We start from the raw sequence: 11,106 nt of genomic DNA on the forward strand, positions 1-11,106 counted from the left end.
CTATGCAGACTGCATACTCAGCTTATAGGGAGCAGTGGCCCTGTATGTGAGTCCTATACTGCCTATTCCTAAAAAAATTAAAAATATTACACTGCAAAAAAATTTTTCTTCTTATTTGAGCGCAGTTATTTCCATTTTTGAATTTTATTAAATTCAATCCTAAGTGTGACTAAGTAGCAAGACCATGTTGCACTTACAGGTTAAGAATCCGCCCCTGCATTTTGATCAGCCTTACCCTGTCACTTAACACAGAGCCTCTGTCTGCCTAAGTGCAGGTACATTAAGCAGATTCAGTGCCAAAATGCACATTTGTGTGTTTCCAGGCTTGGATTTGTGGCAACAAAGGCCCAGGCCTAGAGCGGCACAAATGTAGGGGTGGCATGTCGCCCAAGCTGCACTATAATTTTGCTCACAAAGGGAGCAATGGGGTGCGAATGGGGGCGGCCTCGGGGCGCCCCAGTGACATATCCGGCGATTTGTGTTTCAGCGCCAAAATCCACTCTGTATACTTTCAAGTGTATGGGTTGAATACTTGGTCACCTTAAAAAAGTGGCTAAATCAAAAAATCATTTGTATTGGTGATACGTTTCCCTTAAGCACGTCACCTGTTGGTAATATTTATTTAGCCTCACTTACTTATAGCTAACATCATGATTCACAGGAGCACCACAGCATAACGTGCCTCAACATGCATTTAAAGAAAAAAAAAAGACATTAAGTTATTACCCCTGGAGTTCTCCCTCTCACCTCCTGATCTGTACCACTGTGCCCCCAATACTGCCCCATCTGCCTTTTTGAACAGGTATGGCAAACAGGGCACTACTGAGTGGACATAGTGGTGGGCCACATGTCTAGGTAATGTTGGCTCATTATTAGCTTGTGTTTGAGAAACATATACACCAAGGGCAATTTATCACTCATGGAGAAGGACGTTAAGTGCAAAAATAGGCCCAATGCTCCTGCTTTCCGAATTTTTTAGCCACTGTCCGGGGTCATCACAAATGTCACCTATTTAATTTCTAAAGTATCTAAAATTGCATCAAAAAAGTATTTGTATAAATTAAAAGAAATTTACAAATATTGTACAATATGTATTAATACAAAAAGCCTTTCTATATAGTAGGTAACATGAAATTCAGCTTTGTTTTCATGCTTGCAATCTTTAGGGCTTATATATTCCCACAAGTGCAGTTGTGGACCCTGCACTTTCCCGAGTGAAATCTTTCATTAAAAGTAGTTGCGTCAAAATGTGCTTCTTGTACTTCTGTATAGTTTCATTTGGCATTGCTCAGTTCTTCCTGCCTTCCATATCGAATTCAGAATTAATGCACTAACGGACTGGGCGGAAGCTCCAGGGTTCAGCACCCTACTTAAGTGAAAGAATAGATTGCACATGTCACTTGCATGCCAAACACCAGAAATGACACCAGGCAGACTTCTAAAATGTTTGCCTGGTTTGTAAAGAATCACATGAGCATCTGCGTTAATTCTGGGGAATTGGCCAGCAGGCTAGGCAAAGTAGCAAGGTAGGAAAAGCAGTGTAGTTGCATCAAGAGCATCGCCTCTTTTTTTACCACGACACTAGAGCTCTGGAAAAGAGCTCTGGGAAAAAACAAGCTGATTTGCACTTTTCTCATTTGAGGACATACATATGCCCTTTTATATATAAAACTGTCAATGTACTTTGACTTTTCTTCTCCTGTGTCAGATTCAGATCACACAGGAACTGTATAGAAAACTTAAATTTTAAGTTATATTATATATTAGAGAGGATATGTTACTGCATTCTATGGAGGATCAATATACCCATGGCTAATATTTCCTTTAAAGGCTGTTCTTGTTATTCGATTTACTTATGTTATGACACCATTCATTCTTAAAGTCTTTTCTATTAGCAGTGCATTTTACTTTATGATTTTGGTTGGTATGACATGATTTTAGACAACATTTTGGCAGCAAAGGTCAAATAAAAATGTGTAACATTGACTTTTCCAATATACTGTTGTCACTAAGCAGTACATTTTTGTGAAAGTAAGTTATTAATGCTATATATTTTGAACTACCTGATTCATATCTAAAATGTGTTTTATAAGGGCAATATTGCATAAGGAATTGTTGGGTGTTAAAGTGTTTACATTATCTTTCTAATGAGGACCTCTTATTTATATTGCAATTGCTTCTTCAAACCACTGCCCTATTGCTAGATTAAACTGGACCCTAGCAATCAAATAGACTCTTTAATTCCAGGCTGAAGAGCTGGTAAATCAAAAGCTACATAGTTCAAAATCCACAAAATTGAAAAAAAGACCAACTGCAAGTATCACTGTTTATCAGGGCCTTATTTATATACAGGCATCCGTGAGTGGCAGCCCACTAGTACCTATATACTGTATAAAAAATAAATAGCCCTAAACAATAAAAAGAAATTCGCTTAGCTTCCTTTTCTCACTTGCAATAAACCTATCTTGCATTAAACTACATCAGCTCAGTTTTAAATTCACACATTTACCCTAAACAGGATATACAGATGCAGCCAAGTGCCTGGGATTTTATATGTTTTTAGTGTTTTGCTTGCAAGTCTTTGTACTTTAGCACCATCTGGAGGCAGTATTTAACACTATAAAAAATGGTGTCTGGACATGGTGAGACAAAATGTGAAAACTTGCTGGCTGCATCTGTATGAGAGAGAATCCATAAAAAGCTGGCCAGCCACTATTATATAATGTCTATTTTCTGGTGTATAATGTGTATATTGACATATGTATTGGGTGCAGTTTCCTTTCCTTACAATCAGTACAAAAAGGTTATATTTCTCACTTGTCTCTGGGAAAGTTTTGACCATATCTGCACTTGGATGGATAAGGATGAAAGAGTGATGTATTTTCCACCATCTACAGGGACTTTACCCCATTTAAGGTCTATTGGATGAGCTGCAATAAATGTACATGTAATAAGACTATGAGTATATGGGTATGAGTCAGGCTATGCTGTAAGAGTTTACATTTTCTTATCTTCACAGCTGAAAGAGAATAGTGAATCGTAAATTTAAAGCTACAATCTCAAATAATTACCAATATTTGCAAACAAGCAGTTCAGCTACAAACATTGTACAATCTAATTGTACAATGAAAGCTGCCAGATTGTGCATTTGGTATTTGGGTATTAGGAATTTAAATGGCTGCAAATACTTACAGGGACAATTCTCACCAGAGGAAAAACCATTAGCATGCAATATTAACCTGATGCAGAATTACAAGAGTACATGAAGATTTCAATGATCATCAAAGTAATACCTTAGGCCCATCATGTATCAGTGAATCTCTACTATAAATCTATTGCTCATCTCATTTTGGTTTAATAACAAAGTACCATGCATTTGTAGGAATAGGTATATAGCTATGGGACCTGTGATCTGGAAACCCATTATCCAGAAAGCTCCGAATTAAAGGAAGGCCATCTCCCATAGACTCCGTTATAATCAGATAATTAAAATTTTAAAAAACTATATTCTTTTTCTCTGTAATAATAAAACAGTACCTTGTACTTGATCCAAACTAAGATATAATTAATCCTTATTGGAGGCACAACAATCCTATTGGGTTGATTTAATGTTTAAATTATTTTTTAGTCAACTTAAGGCATGCTGATCCAAATTATGGAAAGACTCCTCAGGAAAACCTCAGGTCCCAAACATTCTGGATAACAGATCCCATACCTGAAATAACAAAATAATATGTAACATCATGAATGCAATATAAATAATACAAAGTGCAATTGTGAAAAGACAGCATTATATGAACACCTGCAGAATCACAAAGATGTGGTGTATTCTTAAAAATGATGCCACACTAGCTGCTTTATTGTGTCATGGTTCTATAGCACTATAAACTTGTTCAGTAAGTAGAAAATGGCATGCTTTATAGAAAACAGCAACATTTATTTTTCTTCTAGACACTTACAATGGGACTTACCGTTTGGAATCAAAGTAAAAAATGAAACATTTTTCCAATCAATTCAAGCAATCAAAATTACATTTCCTGATAGTTATGATAACTTGTTAAAAACTACCCTGCTGGCATTATAAATAAATGATGATGACGATAATGATTAAGAAACATGTTTTGCCATACTGTTTCGGAGTCCCATATGAAGGTGAAGAGCACAGTGTAATTTGATGGTATTTTCAAAAATTACTTTTATTTACCATTTATTTACAGTGTTACTGATTTACTGTATCTGTCCATTTGTTAATTTACTTACCAAACAAGGGAGTTAGGAAGTACATAATTTTTGTCCAAAGTTCTAATGATTTAAAGTCCCATGACTTTAAATTCTGGTTCAACCCACAGGGGGCACCAAGGGGAAGGGGAACGTAGACCTGCTTGCTATAGTTTTTAGAAATCCCCCTGCTTCCTTTTATAGTTTCTCCACTGGATTCAAAGAAATCCCCAACTAAATGGTGTATTTAGTGCATCCATAAAAAAAGGGGGTAGCCATTCTGACATTAACTAAAAATGCTTTTCTTTCTTGTTATTATCATGGTGATAGAAGAGCGAAGGGTCATTTGTAAATGCAAGTGCTGTGTGCAAAGTACAAGCAAAAATTGCCATTTTTTTACCCATAATACAGCATTACCCCCTTGTAGTTATTGTGGTTTTGCTCCCAGTCTTGTCCTCCACACATGCGGTATGTGCATCAAAATGGACACAACTCAGGTGCAAGTAGCATTTTGCATGCTTCCGAAACAGTGCATATATCTGATTCACGCAAGTATGGTGTATCTATTAATGCAACACAATGTAGGAAGCCTGGAGCTACAGCCAAAGCCAAAGTAGCTAGTTGTAGACTTAGGGTTTCCTGTCATGAACAGGTACAGTTGGATACCATTTATCAGAAGAGGAATGACTGATACAATTGCAAACTTAGCTTAATGAATCAGATGAAAGTGAGTGTAGAACTGGCCAGACCGGGGATGACTTTGACGCAGTTGGCCAGCTTAAATATATTGCAATATATGGACAAACAATTCTTGTTTTGTTTAAAGTTTAAGGCATTTTGTAGTAGCTTTATGCAGAATGTTTTGATGCCCTTAGTATACTGATAATGGGTGAGTGCAAGACAAGATTAGTACAAGATTTCTTTTTTCCCATAAAAACAATCAGCGCACCAGAGGTCACCCCTATAGATTAGAGGAACAGAGCTTCCATTTGAAGCAGCGTAGGTGGTTTTTCACGGTGAGGGCAGTGAGGCTGTGGAATGCCCTTCCTAGTGATGTGGTAATGGCAGACTCTGTTAATGCCTTTAAGAGGGGCCTGGATGAGTTTTTGAACAAGCAGAATATCCAAGGCTATTGTGATACTAATATCTACAGTTAGTATTACTGGTTGTGTGTATGGTTTATGTATGTGAGTGTATAGATTGGTTAGTGTGGGTTGTGTGCTGGGTTTGCTCGGATGGGTTGAACTTGATGGACAATGGTCTTTTTTCAACCCTATGTAACTATGTAACTATGTTTTTTAAAGTCACACCAGGATTGCACCCCCAATTAGTTTAGTGGTGAGAACAACATTCTCTTTTTGCCTTAATGAATTTTGCTATTTTAGAGCATCTGTAAATAATCACTTTGATGTTTTTTTCCTCTCACGTGGCTGTGACAAAATGAATCATAACCATAACCACAAGGCACCATGTTTTGTATATATATATATATATATATATATATATATATATATAATATAATATATATATAGATACCAAGGACAAAAATAGAGGCACAAAAAGTAACACAGTCCTATTAAGATGAGTACACCCCAAGCTATACATGGACCCTTGCCCTACATCCAGCCAACCCAATCCTATACCTCAGCCAATAATTACTTGCTTCCTAAACTGGGCGGGTGACTCAGCTGCACAAGTAATGAGAGAATGGAGTTCTTCATATAGTCATATAGTATATTTAGTGCAAGAGCAGTCTTTTTGTTTGCTAGATGCTTGACTATGACTGTGTGAACAGTGGAACCAAATGCTGACCCCCCAGAACTCACTAAATGGAGAGGGATCCAGAAGTAATATGTATAACGGTCTTCAGTATAAATGTAAGAAAAAGTAATTTTTTAACCTAATATTTATAGTTCAGGAATGATAGAAATCAAGGCATTATTTTCAAACCTACATTTTTTTGCAGCATTTCTTTAGAATAATCCTTTTTTATGGTTTTGGTGACCTCTTCAACCACAGGTTAATTGAAGCAGCAGAAATAAAACATTTTTGTATCTGGTATTGATTCATCAATTACCGAAATCACTCAGGCATTATATACTGATGTAGGGTTTTCATATAAGAATATAATAATAATTCTTTTTTAACATTGCAGCTCAGGTGCTTCCTAGCAATAAAGGTTTTATTGCCTGGTTTCCTAGGAAACCCAGAAAGAGGCAGGGCTATGTTGGGCTTTGTGTCTCATTATACTCTGTTCCCAGACTATTTGTGTGGTGATAAATATCTGAACCTATAGGTGGAAGGGCTGAGGTAGGGTAGCAGCAATGAAAAATTAACTGAATGACTTTTATAGTTTTATTTTTGTTTTTATAAAGACACTACAGCAAACAGAATAACAGAACTGTAGAAATACTACTATGTCATAAATTGTCATATATAGTGGTACATACATATACATTTTTTCCCTAAAAAGACATAAATGTGATAACTAGCAAACGGGAGCTAGGGATAAAAATCCTTGTGTCTGACAGGCATTTTTTTACCCTAGTTTAAGAGATATTATGATTCCTTATTTTTTATGTTCTGTGCATTTAATAACTGTTGTCTGTTATTAAATATACTCAGTTTTCTTAAAATGATAGGTTATCCTTAAAGAAACAGTAACACCAAAAAATGAAAGTGTATAAAAGTAACTAAAACATAATGTGCTGCTGCCCTGCACTGGTAAAAGTTGTGTGTTTACTTCAGAAAGTCTACTATAATTTATATAAATAAGCTGCTGTGTAGCCATGGAGGCAGCCATTCAAAGGAGAAAAGGCACAGGCACATAGCAGATAACAGATAAAACACTATTGTATTCTACAGAACTTATCTGTTATCTGCTATGTAACCTGTGCCTTTTCTCCTTTTTTCCAGCTTGAATGGCTGCCCCCGTGGCTACACAGCAGCTTATTATATAAATTATAGTAGTGTCACTGTAGCAAACACACCAGTTTTACCAGTGCAGGGCAGCAGTGCATTATATTTTTATTACTTTAAAGCTCTTTCATTTTTTGGTGTTACTGTTCCTTTAAGTATTCTTCTTACAAACTATTTCATTAGTAAATATTTGAACAATTTATTTGGTGGATATGTATCTCACCAGAAATTATTGTCTGTAAATAATGTTTAAGGTATGGGTTGGGTATGTGGCAGGAGGGGGAACACCTAAGATTCATTCAAGCTTCATTATCGTGACTTTCCTTGGGCCAGGTTGGAGCTGCAAAGTGGCATTGAGTCCTATGGGAGGCTTCCAAAATCATGCACAGAAGCATCAAAGTCAGAAAGGTTTTCCTGCATTTTATGATCGTTCGGTACGAAAATTTTGTGACTTTCGGATTGCCAATACGATATTATCGTGACTAATACGATTTTTTTGTAAGCATATTCGTGATATTTGCGATCTTAAGAAATTATCGTATCCAATCCGAATTTATCCCATTCGGTATTCGAACTCGTGATTTCATGAATCTGGCCCTAAGTGTGTTCAGGGTATGTGTCTGCATTCTATTCCCCTGTGTAGCGATGAAGGATTGTTTTTGTGGATTGGATTTGTGGCAAAGTTCCACATTTCACCACGAGCAATTTTTTTCACAAAAAATTTGCTGCGACAAAGAATTCACTGAGAAAAAACGCCAATTGACTTTAATGTATTTGGAGTGAGAAAAAAAGTTGAGCCTGTAAAAAAAGTTGGGCACTTAAGAAAAAATTTTGCACAGTAGATGTGAGAAAAAAACACCTATTGACTTAGGGGCGGATTTACTAATCCACGAATCCGAATCCCGAAAGGGAAAAAATTGTATTGGAAACAAAAATTTTGCGTCTTTTTCGTTGCCGTCACGATTTTTCGTATTTGTGGCGACTTTTTTTCGTCGCCGCCGTGACTTTATCGTATTTTGAGCAACTATTTCGTCGCTGTTGCGATTTTTCCGTATTGAGCGATAGTAAATGGCGGAAAAACCAATCCGATTTTTTCGCGACGGCGACGAAAAAGTTCCAGAAAATATTCGAAAAAGTCACGACGCCGACGAAAAAATCACGGGACATACGAAAAAGTTGCGACGGTGATGGAAAAACGGATTTGGACACTTTCGGTCCGTTCGTGGATTAGTAAATCTCCCCCTTAGGCTAATGCCACACGAGGCGTAGGGCTGAAATTTTCGGCAAGCGGGTAAACGCTTGCCGAAAATTCAGCCCTACGCCTGCTACTTGTGCCTGCACCTGAATGAATGGGATACGCACATGTAGCCGATATACGCAAGAAAACGCGAGACTTTGCATTCTCACGCGTTTTCGTGCGTATATCGGCTACATGTGCCTGCACCCAAGCGTATTCCATTCATTCGGGTGCAGGCACAAGTAGCAGGTGTAGGGCTGATTTTTCGGCAAGCGTTTTTCCGCTTGACGAAAAAATCAGCCCTACGCCGCGTGTGGCATCAGCCTTAAAGTGAGCCAAAAGTTGCAAGCCTATTGACATCAATGCATTATGCATTATGCAGATTGTGAAAGTGAAATGGGACAGATTAGCTCATCACAACACCTGTGTACTCCTTGCATTCTGGATGGTGTATTGAAATTATTCTGTATTTAGTTCTCAAAGACTACCATTTTTTTACTTTGCTTATACCATACCTCTAAGAGCACCATCATCATGCAGTATCCTTATTATTTACTATTGAACATTAAGAGTAATTCCCCACAAGTGTATCCAGTTCAATAGAGATATATAAAGAGGTTTATATCTTTAAGTGCTGCTCTCAAAGTACTTGGCAAGTGCTGATAGTGATCATTAAAGAAAAATTAAGAGGTGGTGCTGCCATAAACTAGATCTTCTTGGAAGGTATGTTTTCTCGCACTGCATTACTGAACTGTAATAAAAGAATAACAAAAACTAGAAAGGGAAGTTTGAGAACAAACTTCGTGTTGGGTTGAACAACGTGAAGTCACTGAATGAAATCTGATCTGTTGTTGGCTCCGCCCACTTTTTTCTAACCTTGGACCACAATTATATAGTAAAAACCACTGTGCAAAGTTTGGGGCCCCTGGTTTTAATAGTGCCTGAATGGCAGCAATTTAAATTTCCCCACTGAAAGTCAACGAATGACATCTGATTGGTGGCTCCACCCACTTTTTCTAACCTGGAACTGCAGTTACCCAGTGACTAACTCTGCAAAGTTTAGGGACTCTAGGATTAATAGTTAAATAATGGCAGCAGTTTAAATTTAAACCAATAAAAGTCAATAGGTAAATTGTGATTGGTGGTTGGTGGGTGTGCTCACTTTTTCTAACCTTGAGTTGAAGTCAACCAGTAACAGTGGGCACCCTGGCATAAATAGTGTGAGAATGGCAGCATTTTAAATTTAAACCAATAAAATTCAATGGATGAAAGCTGATTGGCTGTTAGTGGCCCAACCCACTTTTCCTATTTGAACTGCAGTCCCCCAGTGACCAACTTTGCAAAGTTTGAACTCAGGCATAAAAATTGTGAGACTGACAGCAGTATAAATTTAAACATACAGTATGAAGTCTATAGGTGAAATCTGATTGGCTGTTGTTGGCCCCGCCCACTTTTCCAAACTTGGAACATAGTCACCCAGTGACAAATTGTGCAAAGTTTGGGGACTCTGACATTAAACATGTGACAATGGCAGCAGTTAAAATTGTCCCCACTGAAAACAACGAAAGAAATGTGATTGGCTTATGGAGGCCCCACCTACTTTTTCTAACCTTGAGTGCGTAGTCACTGACTCGCTGTGCAAAGTTTGGGAACCCTGGCATCAAACCAAATACAATTATTATTTAAATACAATTTAATAGGTGAAACCTTATTGGCTGTTGGTGGCTCCGCCCAACTAACACTGCAGCCCCCTAGTGACCAACTGTGAAAAGTTTTGGGACCCTGGTGTTAGTACTGTGAGAATGGCAGCAGGTTAAATATCCCCATTAAAAGTCAATAGGTAAAATCTGATTGGCTGTTGGTTGCTCTGCCCACTGTAAAAAAAAACAAAAAACTTGAATACGTAATCACCCAGTGACTGACTGTGCAAAGTTTGGGAACCCTGGCATCAAACCAATAAAATTCAAAAGGTAAAATTTGATTGGCTGGCTCCGCCCACTTTTCAAATCTAAAACTGCAGTCCCCTAGAGACCAACTGTGAAAAGTTTGGGGACCCTGGTGTTAATACTGTGAGAATGGCAGCAGGTTGGATTTCCCCATTGAAAGTCAATAAGTAAAGTCTGATTGGCTGTTGGTGACTCCGCCCACTTTTCTTTAAAAAAAAACTTGAATGCGTAGTCACCCAGTGACAAACTGTGCAAAGTTTGGGGACCCTGACATGTGAGAATGGCAGCAGTTAAAATTTCCCCACTGAAAACAATGAAAGAAATGGGATTGGCTTTTTGCAGCCCCACCCACTTTTTCTAACCTTGAGTACAAAGTCACGCGGTGACTGACTGTGCAAAGTTTGCGAACCATGGCATCAAACCAATAAAAATCAATAGGTGAAATTTGGTGTTATTACTGTGAGAATGATTTAAGTACAAAAGACAGACACACACTTAATCAAGGCACACCATATGGGAAATTAAAATAATTATTTATTTCAATTACTTCTAAAAATTAATTAGTTTAAAATAGCAAATGGGGAAAACAGGAGAGGTTAAAAGGGGAAAGCCCTATGTTTGTTGGAATTGAAACAGTTTCACTTTCTATATAGCAACATAATAGCAATGTAGCAACTTAGAATTCCTTGCTGTAATTGCTATTCAGAGACAGCAGCTATTGGTATTCTCCAAATTGGAAGTAAGGTAATCGTACTGGTTCATAGGTCCAGAGTTTTGACGAGTGTT

Source organism: Xenopus tropicalis, chromosome 4 (genome assembly GCF_000004195.4).
Source record: "Xenopus tropicalis strain Nigerian chromosome 4, UCB_Xtro_10.0, whole genome shotgun sequence".
In the NCBI taxonomy this organism is placed as follows: Eukaryota; Metazoa; Chordata; class Amphibia; order Anura; family Pipidae; genus Xenopus; species Xenopus tropicalis.